The sequence below is a fragment of the Serinus canaria genome, chromosome 11 (assembly GCF_022539315.1).
Source record: "Serinus canaria isolate serCan28SL12 chromosome 11, serCan2020, whole genome shotgun sequence".
Taxonomy (NCBI): domain Eukaryota; kingdom Metazoa; phylum Chordata; class Aves; order Passeriformes; family Fringillidae; genus Serinus; species Serinus canaria.
The window spans coordinates 17,359,168-17,377,630 of NC_066325.1; the positions used below are offsets into that span (position 1 = coordinate 17,359,168).

The 18,463-nt window shown below is 43.5% G+C and overlaps 1 protein-coding gene across 1 annotated transcript in view; it reads right to left on the reverse strand.

Annotated features, from left to right (window-relative positions):
* The window catches only part of SDR42E1 (short chain dehydrogenase/reductase family 42E, member 1), a 1,031,186-nt gene that overhangs the window by 881,181 nt on the left and 131,542 nt on the right, over window positions 1-18,463 (reverse strand). The window lies entirely within an intron of this gene.

Here is an 18,463-nt window from a genome sequence, read left to right on the forward strand (position 1 = left end):
TCACACACTTTTCATGTAAATAATGGTGGTTTTGCATTCCTTTCTGGAGGAGGAGAGAATCAATGAACTGCTGGTTTGAGCAGCGTGGCTGGAGAAGTGGCAATTTCATCCTCCAGTCCAGGGGCACCTTTAAAATTCTGTAAATATCCCAGTCAAGAAATAAACATACTCTTTTTTGCCTTAAACACCTCAGGTGTGTGAGTGTCTTTCATTTCATGTCATGTTTTCAATGATGTGAATGATGTGAATAATTGAGGCAGCACAGCCAAATGTGGGGGGACAAACCCTCACACAGCAGGAGAAGGAAGGTCCCAGGCTGTGCTTGTGCCCTGCAGAGCTGCTCTTGGTGCAGTCTGCACCTGGATAAACTCTGAAATCAGGGTCCTGAGAACATCCTGCCTGTGAGCAGAAAAAAAATGGACAGATGAGATTTATTTAATTTCTTAATTGGCATTTTTTATAATCCCAGATGTGCACAGTGTTCAGCATTGTAATCCTGGGGTCAGTGGGACCCTTGGTTGGGCTGTGGATCAGGTGAGTGCTGCTGGTTTGGCTGGATCTGGAAAGGAGAAGGAAAAGGGGTTTTTAATCCTTTAAACCAAAGCCACTGGCAGCTTTTACACAGGAAATCCCTGCTCCCATCAGGAGGAACTCTAGGGACATTCCCCCCCAAAATCTCCTTTGCTCTCAGAGGATGGCAGAGCTCCTTCATCTCACAAAGTCTCTCGAGTTCAGTTTCCTGCCCTGCCTTCCTTTATTCAGAGTGGGGAGCCCTGGCAGCCCCTGGGGTTCCAATCCATGCCAGGACCCCCTGGCACTGCCTGGGGCACAGCTGAGCTGCCCAGGTGGCTCTGTGCCCCTGCCAGAGTCCCCAGACTGGCACAGCTCTGTCACACTGGCTGCTGCACCAGTTAAATGCTTGTTGCAGAGTCACATCAGAGTGTTTAACAAATCCCAATGCTCTTGTTAATTTTCTGCTCTCAACAGTTGAGGAGGGCTCAGTGGTGCTGGGGCAACAGAGAAGCAATTTTTGTGCAGTACCTGCAGCAGGCCAGAGCCAGGGTAATCCATCAGGGTGCTGCCAGCACTATTGATGTGGTCTGGGATGGAGGCTGACTTGGAAGATGAAGAGGAAATTAAGTATAACAGAGTGATAATGGAATGATCAATGCTGCTTGCTGCAGATGGGGTGTGTGAACTGGAAAGGAAGAGCTGTGCACTGGAAAGGAAGAGCTGTGCACTAAAGGAAGAGCTGTGCACTGGAAAGGAAGAGCTGTGCACTAAAGGAAGAGCTGTGCACTAAAGGAAGAGCTGTGCACTGGAAAGGAAGATTTGTGCCCTGGAAAGGAAGAGCTGTGCACTAAAGGAAGAGCTGTGCTCTGGAAAGGAAGAGCTGTGCTCTAAAGGAAGAGCTGTGCACTAAAGGAAGAGCTGTGCGCTGGAAAGGAAGAGCTGTGCTCTAAAGGAAGAGCTGTGCACTAAAGGAAGAGCTGTGCACTAAAGGAAGAGCTGTGCACTAAAGGAAGAGCTGTGCACTAAAGGAAGAGCTGTGCTCTAAAGGAAGAGCTGTGCACTAAAGGAAGAGCTGTGCACTAAAGGAAGAGCTGTGCACTGGAAAGGAAGAGCTGTGCTCTGGAAAGGAAGAGCTGTGCTCTAAAGGAAGAGCTGTGCACTGGAAAGGAAGAGCTGTGCACTAAAGGAAGAACTGTGCTCTGGAAAGGAAGAGCTGTGCACTGGAAAGGAAGATTTGTGCTCTGGAAAGGAAGATATTCTGTGCAGTGTGGAGTGAGGGGGCTGAGCCTGGTGTGCAGTGCAGAGCTGAGTGGAAGTCCTTGGTGGGGCTGGGCTGACAGAGCAGGGAAAGCAGGAAGGATGGGCTGATGTCCCAGAGTGTCTCTTTCAAGAGAGCAGAAACAGTTCTGGGGTTTGTCATGAAATTCCCTTTCCTGAGTACCCACAGCTCTGTTTTCTCTCCCAAACATTGAGATGGATTTGTGGAGAAGTCCTTTTCCTCTAGCATTTGAGTTGCTTGGGCTGTGAACCAGAAACCTTTTGCCATAAAAACTCTTTTTTTTATTATTAAAAGTGATTTCCATGGAAAAAAGTCATCAGGTTGGGACAAGGATTTTCTTTTTAATGGGACTCCTTGCAGAAGGAGTCTTCACTCATAGGAAAAAGTGTGCTGAGTATTCTGGGCCTCAGAGTCATCCACCATGAAGCTTTTTGGTCATGAGTGTTCCAGAAAACTGATCCTGGCAGGAAAACCTCTGTGTCCCACCTTGGAACCCTCCCCAGTCAGCAGGACTGGTCTCTGTGGCAGACACGGCTGCAAGATTCTCTTTGGCCAAGGCCATTTGGAATTTTTGATGATTTTAATGGCTCCCACAAGGGAAAAAGAGACTTCTGAATGTCTGATTGCTTGTAGGATGTGGCATTTATTATTTATCCTGCAGGCTTTTGCTGCTGCTTGCTGCTGAACATCCTCCTCCTCGTGGGTCCCAGTGCTTTTATAGGATGTCAGCTTCTCAGGAAGTCATTATGGGATTCATTAGGGATCTCCATCTCTTTCCCATCCTTCCATGCACACAGGAGTCTCAGTGTCCCCCTCAGGATTTTATTTTGACTTGTTGCAAAGCCCAAGGGATGGATTTCTGCCCTCTGGACTTTTCACCACAGCCACTGAGGTCTTTTCTGACAGCATCTGATCCACCCCCTGAAATGTTTTCAGCTGCTTTCCTCAGTAAGATCAGATTTTGAACCAGATAATGGGATTGCCTTATCCCAATCATATGGTTTAAAATGTCTTGTGGGGTCAAAATTTCATTATTTTAATCTTCCATTGACCTTTACATGAACCCTTGCAATTCACTGTGGCTTTTCTACAAAACTAAATTGCTTAGCAGTGGCTTGTACCAAATCTGTTTAGAAGAGTCAGTGGCTTTCTAAGACAAGATCTCCTTCTAAAATTCCTTTTCCACACAGTAAACTTTTCTTTCTTAGCACCACTGGCCATTCAGATGCTGTGTCATTTACCTTTGTTTTCTATTTAATGCTAAGTTGAGTTTGAAGCCATTCACAGGGCAATCAGCATTTTGGCTTTACATTTGTGTAGATAAATTGTATAGAAAGTTTAATTAACTAATTATGTACCCACAGTGAGTGATAACAGCCTGGAAATTCAGAGCTGCAGCAGCCTGGCCATCACCAGAGTAATTCTCTTTGTGCTTTAGGGGATGCCAATCATTGAAATTGGCAGGTTTGGTCAAAACAGGAAGATTTGAGGCAAACAGAAAAGAATTGAATTGATATTTGGGGAATCATTTGAATATGGAAGCCAGCCACCAGTTTCAGAGAGGATCAGGGTTTTAAAAGCCTGGGATGAGCAGGAATTTTTCAGAGAGGAACTCTCTGAGCAAGGGTGTCTCATGAAGCTCTTCACCATCACTGCCCTCCTTGGGCTGTGTTTTCAACCCACTGTGAATAAATTTCAGTCCCCCAGCACATGGAGGGATCTTTATAATTAGGTGCATTCAAAATGAGAGGGGTTGGGGGTTTTCTTCTTTCCCCTCTATTTTTGTGAAAGGTTCTTTGTAAGTTTGTGCATTTTCAAACTGGATGCAACCTGAGCCAAAACTCTGGAGTGTTTACTCCACAAATCTGGATTGGGTCAAACACTTTATTTCATACCTGCATAGCCCTGATTTTTCCCATCCCTTCCCCTCTGGAAGCATCAAGAGCAGTTAGTAAAAACCTCCCAGAGCTGAGCTAATGATCCCTTCAAAATGAGCAGGGAATAAATTACAGCAGGAGCCACACTAGGTGGATGACATGATTTAACTGAGCTGAGTCCCTGAAGGATTAGTCTGGTGATTATGGGAAGTGGCTTTTTAAATGAGGTAATTTGAAATTAAGTCTCTTTTCCATATCTCCTTAGCACAGTCTATTGTTCAGAGTCTGTGGCTCAGGTTGGGATCTGATGTTTCCAACAGCTTTGCCCAAAGTGTCTCCTGAGGAGTTTCAAGTAATTCCAGACCCTTTCATTCCTGAAAGCTGCACCTGCAATGAGATTTGGCAGCAGAGTGGTTAAAGTGAGTTTTTCCATTGCTAAAAAAGACACTGCTGTATAATTCAGAACTTCTCAAAAGAGAAAATAATTTAAAAGACTGGAAGGCTGAAAATAATCCACCTTGAGGGACTGCCTGCTGTCCAGAGCATGGAGCCCCCCCAAAGCTGCAGCTCCCTTTGCTTTCTGATATTCCCCAAGGATTCTCCCAGATCAGGAGCTGCTGGTTAAAAATGTGCTGGGGAGCAGAAATGCAGGGCCAGCCTGGACACTGTGCAGCTCAGCCAGGCAAAGCAGAGCATTGGCACTGAAATAGCCAGAGATTTGTGATTCCAGTCTGCCAGGAATCTGCCTTTTACACTCTCCTGGACAGAAATCATTAGGGATCCACTGAAATCTCCCATTTATCACAGCAAATTCACAGGGCTGGGACATTTAGTGGGTCTGGGTCATGGCTGCTCTTGTTCTGGCTGGGTGAGGGGGCAAAAAAGTGAATTTTTTTTTTTTATTGTAATAATAGTAGTAGCAGTAGTAGTAGTAATGATAATAACAACTATTGTTTTTGTTATTATTACTATTGTTATTATCATTGATGTTGTTGTTGTTATCTCTCAAGGCTGGTGAATAAGACCCAAATTTTCCAGCAGCTGGGTGGACAGGAAAGTGTCCATGATAAGTGTTGTCTGCCTCTTGAATCTGAGGATGAATTCAGGACCAAGCCTTCATGCTTCTGCTTGGGAAAAATCAGCCATTCCAAATTGCAATTTTTTGCTTCTGCAGCTGACTGAGGCCAGCTCCTCTTTGTGCACTGGATGTGCCCAAGGAGAGGAGAGAAAGCTGGAGCTCCACAGGGATGGGATGCCAGGGAAATTCCACTCCCCACTCCAAACACACAGAATGATCACGAGCCATTCCATGGTTTTCCCTTCTGTGTCCAACCTGTGGTGGCAATCTTGCTCTGGAAGAACCTCAGCCCCTGGTTTGCACCCTCTGCAGGGAGGTTTCCAGCTTGGCAGCCAGAAACCAGGCAGCTCACAACACAAATCCAGTGCCTTGAGTTCCAAACTCTACAAATTGTATGTAAAATAAAGCAATTTCTAACCACTGGCAGAGGATTTGCTGCTTCAGTGCTGGGCTGGATGTATTTGACAGGCTGAAAGCAGCTGCCTTCCAAAGGAACAATCCTGCTCCAGGATCCTGTGCCAGATAAACCTGCTAATCTCCCAGAATCAGGTAGATCAGGTTTGAATTCTGGCTTTAGCCATTTTAATCTGGAATGAAATGCATGCCTAGAAACTGTAAATTTGTTTGTCTGGCTCAGGTTTCTCTTGTTACAAGGCTGCTTATCAGAAGTAATAAATCCATGCTCTTTTTTTCTGGCGAGGTATAATTATATCATGATTTATTTTACCACATCAAGACCAGGACTTGAAATATTTACTCAGGAAAAAATTAGAAACCAGGGAGAGTAATCAATCATTCACAAGGGGAGAGCTGAAATTCCTCCTGTGTCCATTTGGTAGAGGGAGTGCAGAATCACCCTGTTCTTGGCACCTCTGACAGAGGCAAAAGAATAAAATTCAGCCTTTTTGACTTCTCACGCCCTTTCAGACTGAGCCTTATTAATGCCCCTCATCCTGAGTAACACTCACAAACTGTAGTCCAGGCTTTTAAATCCCAAAATCACCAGGGATTAATGGAAACAGCAACAATTTGGGGCCCAAATAACTGAGTTATAGGGCATGTTGTTGGCTTTTGTTTTATCTTTTTTATAGTCAGATCTACTCCAAAAGCTTCCAGTTGTGTCAGACTGAGTTTGGGGTTGGGTGGAGGGATGTGCCGCTGATTTTCAATTTAATTTTTTAATAATAATTAATATTATTGTTGTTATTATTACTACTGTTATTATTACTATTGTTATTATTATTATCTCTAAAGGCTGGGGCAAAAAGCTGAATAAATATTATAATAATAATAATAATAATAATAATAATAATAATAATAATAATAATAATAATAATAATAATAATAATATTATTATTAATATTACAGTTGTTGTTACTATTGTTATTATTACTGACATTGTTGTTGTTATCTCTCAAGGCTGGTGAATAAGACCCAAATTTTCCAGCAGCTGGAAGGACAGGAAAGACAGATCTACTCCAAAAGCCTCCAGTTGTGTCAGACTGAGTTTGGGTTTTGCTGGAAGGATGTGCCACTGATTTTTGTCTGTGATATTTCCTTCTCCAGGCCCTGCTGGGCACTCCTGATGGATTGCTGTCCTCCTGGGAGTGTTTTCACGTCCCAACCAGTTCCTGCAAACAGAAAAACTTCTTTTGGCATTTAACTGTGTGGGGAGACAAAAGTGCATTAGAAATCCTCAGTGCTTTCAGGGTAGGAATGTGCCCACCATGGAGCTGTAATGGAATGGGAACCAAGCTGATTCCAGAAAAACAATCAGTCTGCCTCTGGAAGAATTATCCCTATTCTCAAGCCTGAATTTTCAAGTAACTGTAGATCAGTATGCAGAAAATTATTTTTCATATCTAATTTATGTTCACTAAAAGGATCATAAAATTCTCCAGATTCTGCTTCTTCCAATTTCCAGCTGTCTCAGGAAGACTAAGAATTGCCACCATAACTCTAACTCTTGATGGGTGTTTAGTTATCAAAACACTTTGTTACATCACTCCAGAAGCCCTGACAGCAATAGTCAATTCTTCAGCTCCTTTATTCCAGTGAAGGGTGAGCTCAAAAATACAAAATACAACAGAATCGGTGTCAAACTAATTGATAATTTAATGCAAATTCAAATGACTGAGCAGGCAGAGAAGCAGACCTGAACCACAGAATGAGGGCAGCTGCTGGGATGGAAATCATTCCTGTTCCATCATTTCATCATTTCAGTGGGGTTGGGGTTGTCGCCTGTTAAAAATGAGGTGTGGTTTTGTCACAGTTCTTGTCCCCTCAAAGGGAGCAGCACAGAGCCCCCTCACACAGCTCATTCCAGGAGGTTTTCACCCAATCTAAGCTTGGTTTGATTTATTTCAGTGGGGCTAGGCTGGTTTCCATCAGCTGGGGCTAGAATTGCCATTTCCTTGGATTTCCCAGCAATTCCTGCAGATCCCACAGGGAATGTCAGTAAAACTTTCTGACTCTGTGGTTTTTGAGATGTGCTGTGTGTGGAAGGACTCTCAGCCCCATCTACCAAATATAAGCAGGTGCATTTTGGCCAAAACACCCTGGCAATGGTGCTGTTGATACCTTTGGCTTTGAAATGGAACATGCACAGAAATTCGAATTTTGCAGTACAATTAAACAGATCTACCTTGTGATTTGGAGTCTGTTAGGAAAGTTATTGCTGTGAAAATAAAGTCACATTACCAAGCCAGCTTTGGGAATCCTTTTTCCTGAAAAAGAAACAAAGCATCTCGTCCTACTTTCCTAGAGATTAGCTTTTGTTTAATCTTCCAATCTCCTGGCATCCTGAACCACTGACTACTCTAATAACAACACACCACTTAATCCTTATGAAACATGTAGTGATAATTCAGCCTAAGGAACAATTGGTGTTTTACTTTTAGCTGCCAGCTAAAAGCTGGAGCTAAACTTTCTGCTTTTACACCAAAAAAAAAAAAAAAAAAAAAAGTAAAGAGGTTTTTCCTTTTTTTTTTCCCAGTAAATACTCTAATTATATATTCCAGTTATTTTTTTCAGGCATCTTTCTCATAGATGGCCAGCTCTTACTGTGTTTTATTTTATATTCTCTTAGAGCAGACCAAAGGTCCACCCTTCCACTTCATCACTAAACAAGTAAGAAAAGAAAAGCTGTTAATTTTAGGAGGTCTTTATATAGAAAGGAGGTCTTTATCTAGAAAGGTCTTTATATATAAAGTTCTGATCTCACTTCACATAAATCAACATTTGTTGTACTTGGAAGAAAATGTCTGTTTTGTAAAAAGAAAAAAAAAATATAGATTGAAAAATGTCTGCAGAATGTCATTAATGTTTTCTGATGATATGAGGAAATATGTTTTGAGAAAAGAAAATCAATCACCCTGCCTTCTTCACCCTCTGCATGGCCTGGCAGCTCCTGTGAGCAGCCACCATCCCATCTACAGGTGACACAGCCAGGGGAAAATCTGAGTAAGAGTGAGCCCAGGTCAGACTTTGACTCTGTCACTTCAGCAGAAATGTGAAACAAAAATCTACAGGCCAGGTTGGGGTGATGACCAAAATCGTGTTTGCTCTGACATGACTGACTTGAATTCTCCTTTGGCTTTGTGGTTAGGTTTTTAATCTGGTTTAATTTCAGCCCAGATTTATCTGCAGAGGAAAGGCTGAGGTCTAAAGATCAATTCACTCTGTTCCTCCTCCCTGCCCACCTTTTCAGGAGTAATTTGTTTGCCTTTCTCTCAGCTTGCACACATTGTGTTTGCATTTGTAGATGATGAAATACTTGACTGATTTTTAATACTTCTGTAATTTGGTCCACTTGTTCCCATCCATGAAAAGAGAGGCAATTTGTTCCACCAGGAGCTGCCAGGCAGCTTTTCAGCTCTGAGCTGGAGCTTCCACCCTGGAATGGCACACATCCATAACCAAGTGTGTCTGCTGCTGTCAGAGTGAATCCTTTGTGAAGGAGCCTGGGCCAGAGCTTCTCTGCAATTGATGCCTCTCAAGTGTGAAAGGGAACAGGACAAAGTGTGTGACAAACCCTGACTCTTCTAAACAGGGGCAAAACACCCCAAGCACAGCATTCTGCTGCTGGGCTGTGTCCTGGGGAATTTACTGGGCCATTTTTCCTCCCTGAGGAGATTATCTTCACATAAATATAGAGCTTTGGATGAGTGCCAGCTGAAGCTTTTCCCTTTTCCTTCTGCCTTTTGGTTCCTTTACAGAGATCCCCAACAAGAGAAGAGACATCTCTGAGTTAATTAATCAGGCTCGGGGTGGGGACAGCCAGAATTATTATAAATTATTAGGGACAGTTTGGCCTTCATGGGGAATTCTGACACCTGGGGTTGCTGTGCTGCTGGCAGAAGGGCAAAAAAAATCATATTTTCTCTGGAGAATTCAGGCTGGAGGAAATGAGCTGGGTGTTCTGTCTCAATCTTTAAAGTCAGAACCAGTGTTATTTGTTTCAGGTATTTCTTCTGAGTGCTGCAAGAAAACATTGCACACAAGTTATCTCTGCCCTGAGACACAAAAAGGCTTTAATTAATCAGGCTTGAATGATCTGAATGGGGAGGAAAATCAGGCCTGAGGTCCAGGGTGCTGAGAGCTGCCCCAAATCCTTACCTTGGGAGCTGAACACCATCCCTGTCCCTTCCTATCCTATTTACAGCTTTTGTTCCAACAGGAGCCCTGGGCTCTGAATGTGCCTGATGCCACCTGGGTGGGAGCTGGAGCAGGAGATGTCTTGGGGTAAATCATGCTTTGGGTGGTGAGTTTTAGCCCTCAACTCCAGCAGCCATCTGGGGATGAACCCCTCCAGGTGCAGCTGAGGGCAAACACTGCAGGCAGCTGGTGTTCTGTGGGTGATAAATGGAATAAACACACCTGGCTCTGCATTTCCCTCAGTTTGTTCTCTGGGTGATGATACTGATCCAAGGGGGTGGGATTGATCCCCATTCACTTCAGAGCTGGACTCCTTGTAGGTCCCTGTGAGTCAAATTTTAAACATTTTTTTCTTTTGTCCCTTAACAGCAGGATCCATTCCTGGCCTCTGGATAAACCTGAATAAAATTTAACATTAATTTGCAATCTTGCCTTCATGCTAAGCTACCCAAAGTCTTTTATTGTTCATTTCACAGCTCTCAGAGCCTCAGCAGCTGTAAAATCTCAGCCTGGTGAACGATGGCTCTAGGTAGGAATGAGTGCAGTGCTCTGCTGAGCTTGGAAATGTGCTCAGGCTTCTGTGGCTTCTGCTACTCTGTCGTGCAAAGGAGCTCAGAGATTTGTTCTGGCTTCTCCTGGGGACCATGCAGAGCAAAGCTCAGGTGAGAGGAGGTTACAGGAGGGGAGAACTGGAAGAAAGCTTCCCAAACTATTATAAGCTTGATTATTCAGCAGAAAATCAGTTATGAGAAATGAGTGCTGTACCTGCCTTGTTCAGGGTGCTGGTCCAGGGCTTTTTGGCTGTGTTTTCCTGCTCTCTGAATAAAACAGGAGGATCACATAAATACTGGCAGTCCTCAGTGGTGCTTTTTAGCCAGAGCTGAGCCAGCAAACAGCTCTGTCTGTGCCAATTTCTCTCTCAGACTGAACGTGCCCTTGAGGAGCAGGTTCAGCACCTCCTTGTAGTTATAAATGGAATATATTGCCTCATACACAGGGACACAACCATTGCCTAATGGTTTACAGGCTGGGATGCTCTTTGCTGCTGGTGGACCTTTTTTCTCTTTGTTGGAAACAGAACAAATCAAGAATTCCATGGGATTTTTAATTCCTCTTTCCCACCAGAATCAATCCTGGAAAACCTGATGAAATTCCCTCCCTTTTGGAAATGGAAGAGTTTGAGATTGTTCTGTGTAATCACTGGATATATGCAGTCAGTATATTCAGTCACTTGTTCTGTGTAATCATTGGATATATGCAGTCTGTAAAATTACACTACAAGATAAAAATGGAATTCAAAGGCTTGAGGTCGTGCCTGGGTTTGCAAATCTTGTGAACAGCTTGCAGGACTCTCAGCCTAACAAAACTTGTGAGCCTGGAGAGTTGATCTTGGTGCTTAAAGAAAGATCTTGATTCAGCTCCCTGATTGATGTTTTCTACATTTCCGAATCCCTCAGGGGAGGATGAGTATGGGAATAAATCCCACAGACTCCGTTTCCTTCATGGTGGAAAAAGCCCATTCTTTATTCACAAAACTCCTTTTTATCCAGTTTTACAGCCCTGGTGTGGGGCTCCAATTGGTCAGGAGCTTTCTTGCCAATTAATTTATTGATCAGTAACAAATTGTTATTCTGGATTGGTCACTCAAACCCCTGGTGTGCATGTGCAGGAAAAGTTGTTTGTGAGAGATTTTTCTATCTGTACAAAACCAGTTTAAGTTTGTTTTTTACGCAGGGATAGATTGTTATGTTAATGAACTGCTCACACCAGGATTGCTTTCCCCTGGGAGCCTGCACAGTGCCAGCTTTCCTTGGAAGAAATGACAGGCCAGCCAGAGCAGGCCTGATTTTATGGAGTTTTCTTTGTGATTTTTGTACCTCACTGCAGCAGCTGAGGACAGCAGTGAACACACAGCAGCCACATCAGGCTGCTCACAGCCTCCAGCTGCACTGGGCTCAGCTGGACTGAACATCTGGATTTTAGTAGGACACACTTCCACCACATCTGGGCTGCTTCTCTTCCTGTCTCTGCTGCCCCACACGGAGACAGAGGCAGGCAGGGAGAATCATCTGTTGGAATCTGTGCTACTCAGATAAAATGAAATATAGTCAAGCATAAAATTTAACTACCTTATCATAATATTTAGTTGCACTTTTTAGAGATCTCAGTGTGCTGGGTGATTGAAGCTCTGTAGAGTTTCAAAAAGCTGGAAGCACTTAGCACAGGAATTATCCCAGAACCTGCAAAAATGGGCCTTTAATTTGCTGTTATTTCAATAAATAGGATTAAAGCCCAGCAAATTTATCTACTGACATATTTTTGCTCTTTTGGGAGATAATTTGAAACTTCTTTTTCTTCTATGTAGTGTTCTCTTCAATATCCTTGCCCTGAAGATTCATTTCTGTGTGTTTTTATTGATGTTTTGGGTTGGGTTTCTTTTTTAATCCCACTTGTGTAATAACACAAAGAAATGGACCCTTGTTACAGTTTTATTCAGAAATGCATAATTTCTGGAGTTCTAAATTCTGTTGGAACATTTCTCAAACTCTGAATCCCTTATGGGATAAATCTCTTTGACCTTCAGTTTTCCTCAGCTATCTTTTTATCAGCATGAAATGAGTTTAATTTGTTTAAGCATGCATACTCACACCCTAATGAGCTGATAGTTCTTTCTTGATCAGCTCTGGAAATGACTGCTCTAAATCCTGCCAGCCTCATTCAAGGTATGAACCCTTGGATCTGGCTGGGAATTACAGATTCAATGTATTGTTTCACCCTCACTTTCCTAAAAATATCCTCTAAAAACCATAGTAATTGTGCTGAGGAATGTGTGCATGGATCTTTGCTGAAGTGTGTAAGAGTTTTTTCTTTCATCATGAGCTCGTAGCTTTTTGTCTCTCAGAAGCTTTGACATTTCCTGGACTTTGTTGTTTTTGAGCTGAGCTGATTTCTGTGAAATTCTCCTCAAAGTCTCTCAGAGGCAGGAGATCTCTGACTAATTTGGTGTGGAACAAGAGAGCTCAGGAAGCTTTGGGACAGTCAGGTGAAAGTAAAACATCACACCAATGCAAACACAAATGATTTGGAAAATCAGATCCTTGAGGCATAAACTTAGGATTGTTACCTGCTTTGTTGCTCTGAAGATAGTTCAAAACCAGGGATTTGCAGATGAAACTTTAATTAGAAAATTTTAATGTCTATTTTCTTAAATGAGGGTGCAACACACTGAAAGGGCAGTACAAGAGCTGTTGGTTGAAGCACATAAAAGCACTTTCTTCATTTTATTAATATTCTTTATCCACGAGTGCAACCCAATTATCTTTAGCATTTCTCACATATTACCTTTAAGGTGATGAATTTTAATAAGAAATTTCTTTAACTTTGTAGAGCAAAGGAACAATCCCTGCTGTGGGCAGGTGAAAACAAGAGAAGCCATGGAATCAGGGAAGGATTTAACTTGTGTCCTGACTGCCTGGGGAGGGATGAGGGCCTGGAACATCAGCAAATGCTCCTGCAGTCTGTGTGAAATAAAGTGAAACATCCTTGGGTTCTCACAGAGCCTTCACTGCCCTCGAGTTCAACATTCATTGTTCCTCATCTGCTTGAGCTTCGGGCAGCAGGAAAATTCTGTATTGGTCCATTTGTTCTTACTGAGAGCAGCCTCTTGAAAACTGTGGAATTATTTTGAAGAAGCTGAAACAAAAGCTGTTGGCTCATCTGACTGGTTAATATCTGGCTGAACATTAGAACTGGAACGAAAAAAAGAAATTTTGGAAGACATTATGACTTAATTACATGCATGTCTGAAGTTCTGTGCTAATATATTAAATCCTAAATGACTTTTTAAAGCAAAACTTTCCAGGTATGAAGCAGTAGAGCTTTTCATTAAAATCTGAAGTGTTGTTTCAGGATGATTATGTTTTATTATTGATGGTATAACAGGCTGTAACTTTCAGAGGAGAAACAGCTGAAGGGTCTTCTACAGCCCTTCCCTTTTAGAGAAGTGCTTGATTTTTCCAGCTGCAGCAGTTATGGCAGGAATTGAGTATGAAAATAATGAAATCTGAGTTGGATTTTTATCCCCCTTGCTGAATCTGCTGGAATAATCTGCTAAAATGCTCCTTGGTGCTGCTAATCCAGGCTTGGATGGTTGTGGGAGCTCCTGGGATGCTGTTCTGGTTGCAGATTTTTCTTACTGTGCACGAGCTTTGGGTCAGGCTCTTCCCCCTCTGGGAGCATAAGGGAGCTACAGGAACACAAAACTTTGGGGAAAATAGGTTTTTTGAGAGCTGTCTCCTGTCAGAAGTGAAATGATAAAGACAGGAGCACAGGAGGAGGGGAAACACCTCAGTTCTTCTCACCTTTTTCTTGTGAGCATCATTTTAGTCATCCAGGAACAAGCCAAAGTAACCCAGAGCATTAGGTTTCACACTAATATTGCAAATTAGGAACTGGAGCCTGCCCAGCAGATCTGCAGCCTGTTCCTCAGGGCTTTGCTGGGTCTTGTGCCATGGCTGGCACTTGGGAAGGGGGGAAAGCCCCATTGCTACCAAAACAAAAAGTTCACAGGAAGGAATTCAACCCTTTCAGTAAAATGGGCTGGAATATCTTCATTTTACCATGCAGAAACTGGACTGCACTTAGGAAATATGACTTTTATATCAGCCCTTTATCAGTTTTAAATTCAACACTTGGCAATAATTTATTACTTGTAGAAGTAAAAGCTGGGAATGTGCTGTACTTCTTCCTCTCCTTGACCTTTTAGGTTTTCATCATTATTTATAGGTTACTGCAATGTATTAAAATAATTTTCTGAACCAAAAAAAGAGGGAGAAAATCTTTCATGGGGAAAAAAAAACCAGCAGGGACATGCTGAGTGTAATTTCTGTCAGTAGATGTGCTTAATTGATCAAAATAACTGCACAACTCTGTTTGGGTGTGTTTGAAATAAAATTGTTGACCATTGCAAGTTTTAAATAGTTGTGCTATAATTAATGCATGGCATATGCAGTGCAGTCCCTGAATTCTTTTACAATTTGCTCCTAAAATAAAACACTGCTCCCTCAATGAATTTGTGGCTTAACCAACCTGGTAGCTTTGTGTTATGAATGTTAGTGGCTGGATGCAAAGACAGGTGAAAAGCAAACTTCAGGAGCTCTAATGGTGGGCTGAAATAATAAAATACAGAACCTATGAAATTAAAGGAAGGTTATTACTGGGATAATAACATGGCCATCTTATGTAATGCTTCTGTACCAGAGGAACTGGTGAAAGTCACAGAGGAGAAACAGCTGGAGGAGAGCTGGTAGGTGCCAGGGCTGCAGAGAGATCTGGAACAGGCTGCAGAACCCCTGAGGAAATGAGAGTTAGGGCAGAAAAAAACCTCTCAACCCCTCGGTGGGATTTCAACATCACAGAAAATTTGCATTTAGCCTCTGATCAAAAGCCATTCTCTGTGGTTTGGGTCCAGCTCAGACCAGGTGGGAGCATCCTGTGTTGTGTTCTCACAGGACTCGCCCAGGCTGGGCTGCAGAGCAGGATAAATTCCCGATTTCCCCCAGAAAGCAGCAGGCTGGGGGTTTTTGCAGGCTTTTTCCAGGAGGTGTTACTGTGCCAGAGCAGCAATTAGAAGCTTTGAGAGAGATGCAGTGCATGGGTGAGGGCTGCACGAGGGGGATCCCCTGGGTGATGGGTGCTGTCCCTCTGCTGGTTTAGGATGTAAGTCCAGGGGAAAGGCTTTGAGGCCAGGAAAGCTGGGTGCCAGGCAGCTCAACTGCTCTTTTAATTAAATCTGGTTAGGAAATGATTCCATCTTGGCAACAACAGCATCTGCTAATTGTAACTGCTTGTTCTGAATGTGTTACTCAGTTGAGTTACACGGGCACTAAATGTTCCTCCTAACATATTTTCCCCTCCCCTGTAACACCATGAATCATGCAGGACTTGTTTTCTGTGGGAGCTGGTGCAGCCCAGACCCAGCTATTAGAGGAGATTTAAGTTGAAATCAGAAATAGGAGTGATGGTCCAAATTGTTTGGTTGGTTGGTTGGTTTTTTGTTTGTTGTTTGAACTCTGTGACTCAGCAATTCTTGGGTTGTGTTTTGGAGCTCACACTAGACTGAGTAAGGGTTTGGATTTCTGTCACTGTCCACAGTCCCAGCCACATCACAGAACCTGTTGGACATGGAGCTGTTGCAAGCATCTGAGCAGTAAAACCCCCAATATTTCACCAGATATCTACATTTTTAGAGCCGTGTGCTGGGCTAATTTTGTGTGCAACCATGTTGAACTAACTCCTGATCTAATAAGGAAATTGTTACTTGGAAAAAACAAATCAGCTGCTCCACCTGATTGTTTGTGTGTCCAAAGTGTGTGTCAGTGGGAGAAGTGTTTTCTTAAAAGGTGCAGCAATTCTGCATCAGGATTTGTGTCCCAGCAGTGATCAGGAGCAAGCCCTGGATTTGGCCCTGACAGACCAAAGGGGCAGAATCTCCAGAGAAATGCAGGTGCCATCACCATGCACAGGACCCTGGGGAGGTTTGATTCATAGTCCAGACCAGGATTTTTTTCTGATTTAACATCTCACTGGACCTACTGGAGAGAATTGCCAGCCAAAAAAAAAGAGAAAAATAAAAAAATCAGATGGACCTGTGCATAAACCAGCAGAAATTGCATATTTAATGGGGCAAATGTAAATGCTTGTCATCTAAAGCTAACTTGTTCCTCTTGTTGGAACATCCCTGTGAATAATCCCCTGCAGTTTCTCTGGTTTGAATCATAAGGTCAATAGCAAGATAAACCCAAGAGATTAATTCCAGTCACGCCATCCCAGTGGTGCCAACAACTGTGCTTTTCTCCACTTCAGCTGTGCAGCAGGGAGGGGAGCAGCTCAGCTCCCACATGCCTGCAGGAAGCTGCAGAACCCTGCAGGGGCTGGGTTTCATGTCCAGCTGGGAGATGGGGCAGTGCCTGCCAGTGTCCCCAATGGCCCCAGGCTGGGCAGGAGGGGTGCCTGATAAGGGCTGGCCCTGGGGAATGTTCACTCACTGAGCTTTGCCCCGTCACAAGGACATGGGGACCTTGGCAAGATTTAAGAAATGGAGTAATGAAAGCTGGGAATCTGATTAAAAACTAATTTAGGCCTTGATTAATCTCAGTGCCTAAATACATTCCCGAAATTCAGCGTGTCAGAGCCTGTGGGGATCAGGAGGGCCCTGAACACACAGGTGTGCACACCTGGCCTCTGTGACCTGCATGGAACTCACTGAGCACCTTCACACCATCAAAGGCTCAACTTGTACAAAACCACCCAGTCTGTCCTTAAAGGAGATTGCTGACCTCTGCAAAGCCCTCTTGATTCCTTCTGGCTCTACATGGGTATCCCATAAGGGGCATCTTCCATTTCCACCAGAAAATCACTCCCACTGCCTCTCTGGCAGTCATTCCCCTCACTCTTTATTATTTATACCTTTGGATTCTTCTTAGAAGAAGAACTTTCACATTTTCAGAAACCAATTTTCACATTTTCAAGAAGCCTGGTTTTTTTATCTTTCTTCCAGAGAAACCATCACCACACAACACAAAATATAACACCAAGGCTTTTTTGACATGGTCAGTAAGCTCGGGCTTCTTTTTTTTATTCCTCATTTTTATTTTAAATAATTATATGAAAAAGAAGTTTGAAGACTTTTGCTGTCTAGTATGATATGTTTACAGTCTGCAGACCACAACTGCATTTCAAGCAAATGCTCTTGCAAACAGTGTTTTATACAAAGCAGTGCAATTTGTTAGGTACAGATTGATCATCTGGCTACAGGCAAACTTTGAAAGCTGTCACATACAGCAGTTTTAGTTTATTTTAAGCTTGTTACTGGCTTTAAATACAGAATTTGGATTTGTGTCTGTGCCTGGTGGATGAGCTGTGGATAACCACACTGGTGTGTAGCCCTGAAAGAATTTGTCCTAACGCCTGGCTCAGGAAATTCATTGCACGAACACTGGAAACTCAAAGGCAAATCGAATAACAAGTGTGTTTGTGCCAACAGAAGCTGGTTTGTTTGTTACTCATTCAGTGTTAGGTATTCAGCAAGATGCATGAGTGGTAGAGACAAAGTTTACTCTTAGTAGTCATGGAGAAGAACGAGCATTTATCACTGAATAAACTCTGACTTTATACATTCTCCCAACCTCCAGCTCCACGGGGATTTTTTGGAGCTGGCTCTGTTGGGTTGGCTGCTGCTTATACCTATGCCAGGAGAGAGGATAGCACTGGAACCTGTGCTGTAGATTTGCTTTGTGTGTTTTGCTGATGTGCATGTTTCTGTCTGTGGTTCTGGGAGCAGCCCAGGCCAGGCCCAGATCCCCGTGTAGATGTGTTTGATGGGATCTCCAGGCCCAGATCCCTGTGTAGATGTGTTTGATGGGATCTCCAGGCCCAGATCCCTGTGTAGATGTGTTTGATGGGATCTCCAGGCCCAGATCCCCGTGTAGATGTGTTTGATGGGATCTCCAGGCCCAGATCCCCGTGTAGATGTGTTTGATGGGATCTCCAGGCCCAGTTCCCCCTGTAGATGTGTTTGATGGGATCTCCAGGCTCAGTTCCCTGTGTAGATGTATTTGATGGGATCTCCAGGCTCCAGTTCCCCGTGTAGATGTGTTTGATGGGGTCTCCAGGCCCAGATCCCTGTGGAGATGTGTTTGATGGGGTCTCCAGGCCCAGATCCCTGTGGAGATCTGTTTGATGGGATCTCCAGGCTCAGTTCCCTGTGTAGATGTGTTTGATGGGATCTCCAGGCCCAGATCCCTGTGTAGATGTGTTTGATGGGATCTCCAGGCCCAGATCCCTGTGTAGATGTGTTTGATGGGATCTCCAGGCTCAGTTGCCTGTGTAGATGTGTTTGATGGGATCTCCAGGCCCAGATCCCTGTGTAGATGTGTTTGATGGGATCTCCAGGCTCAGTTCCCTGTGTAGATGTATTTGATGGGATCTCCAAGCCCAGTTCCCCTTGTAGATGTGTTTGATGGGATCTCCAGGCCCAGATCCCTGTGGAGATGTATTTGA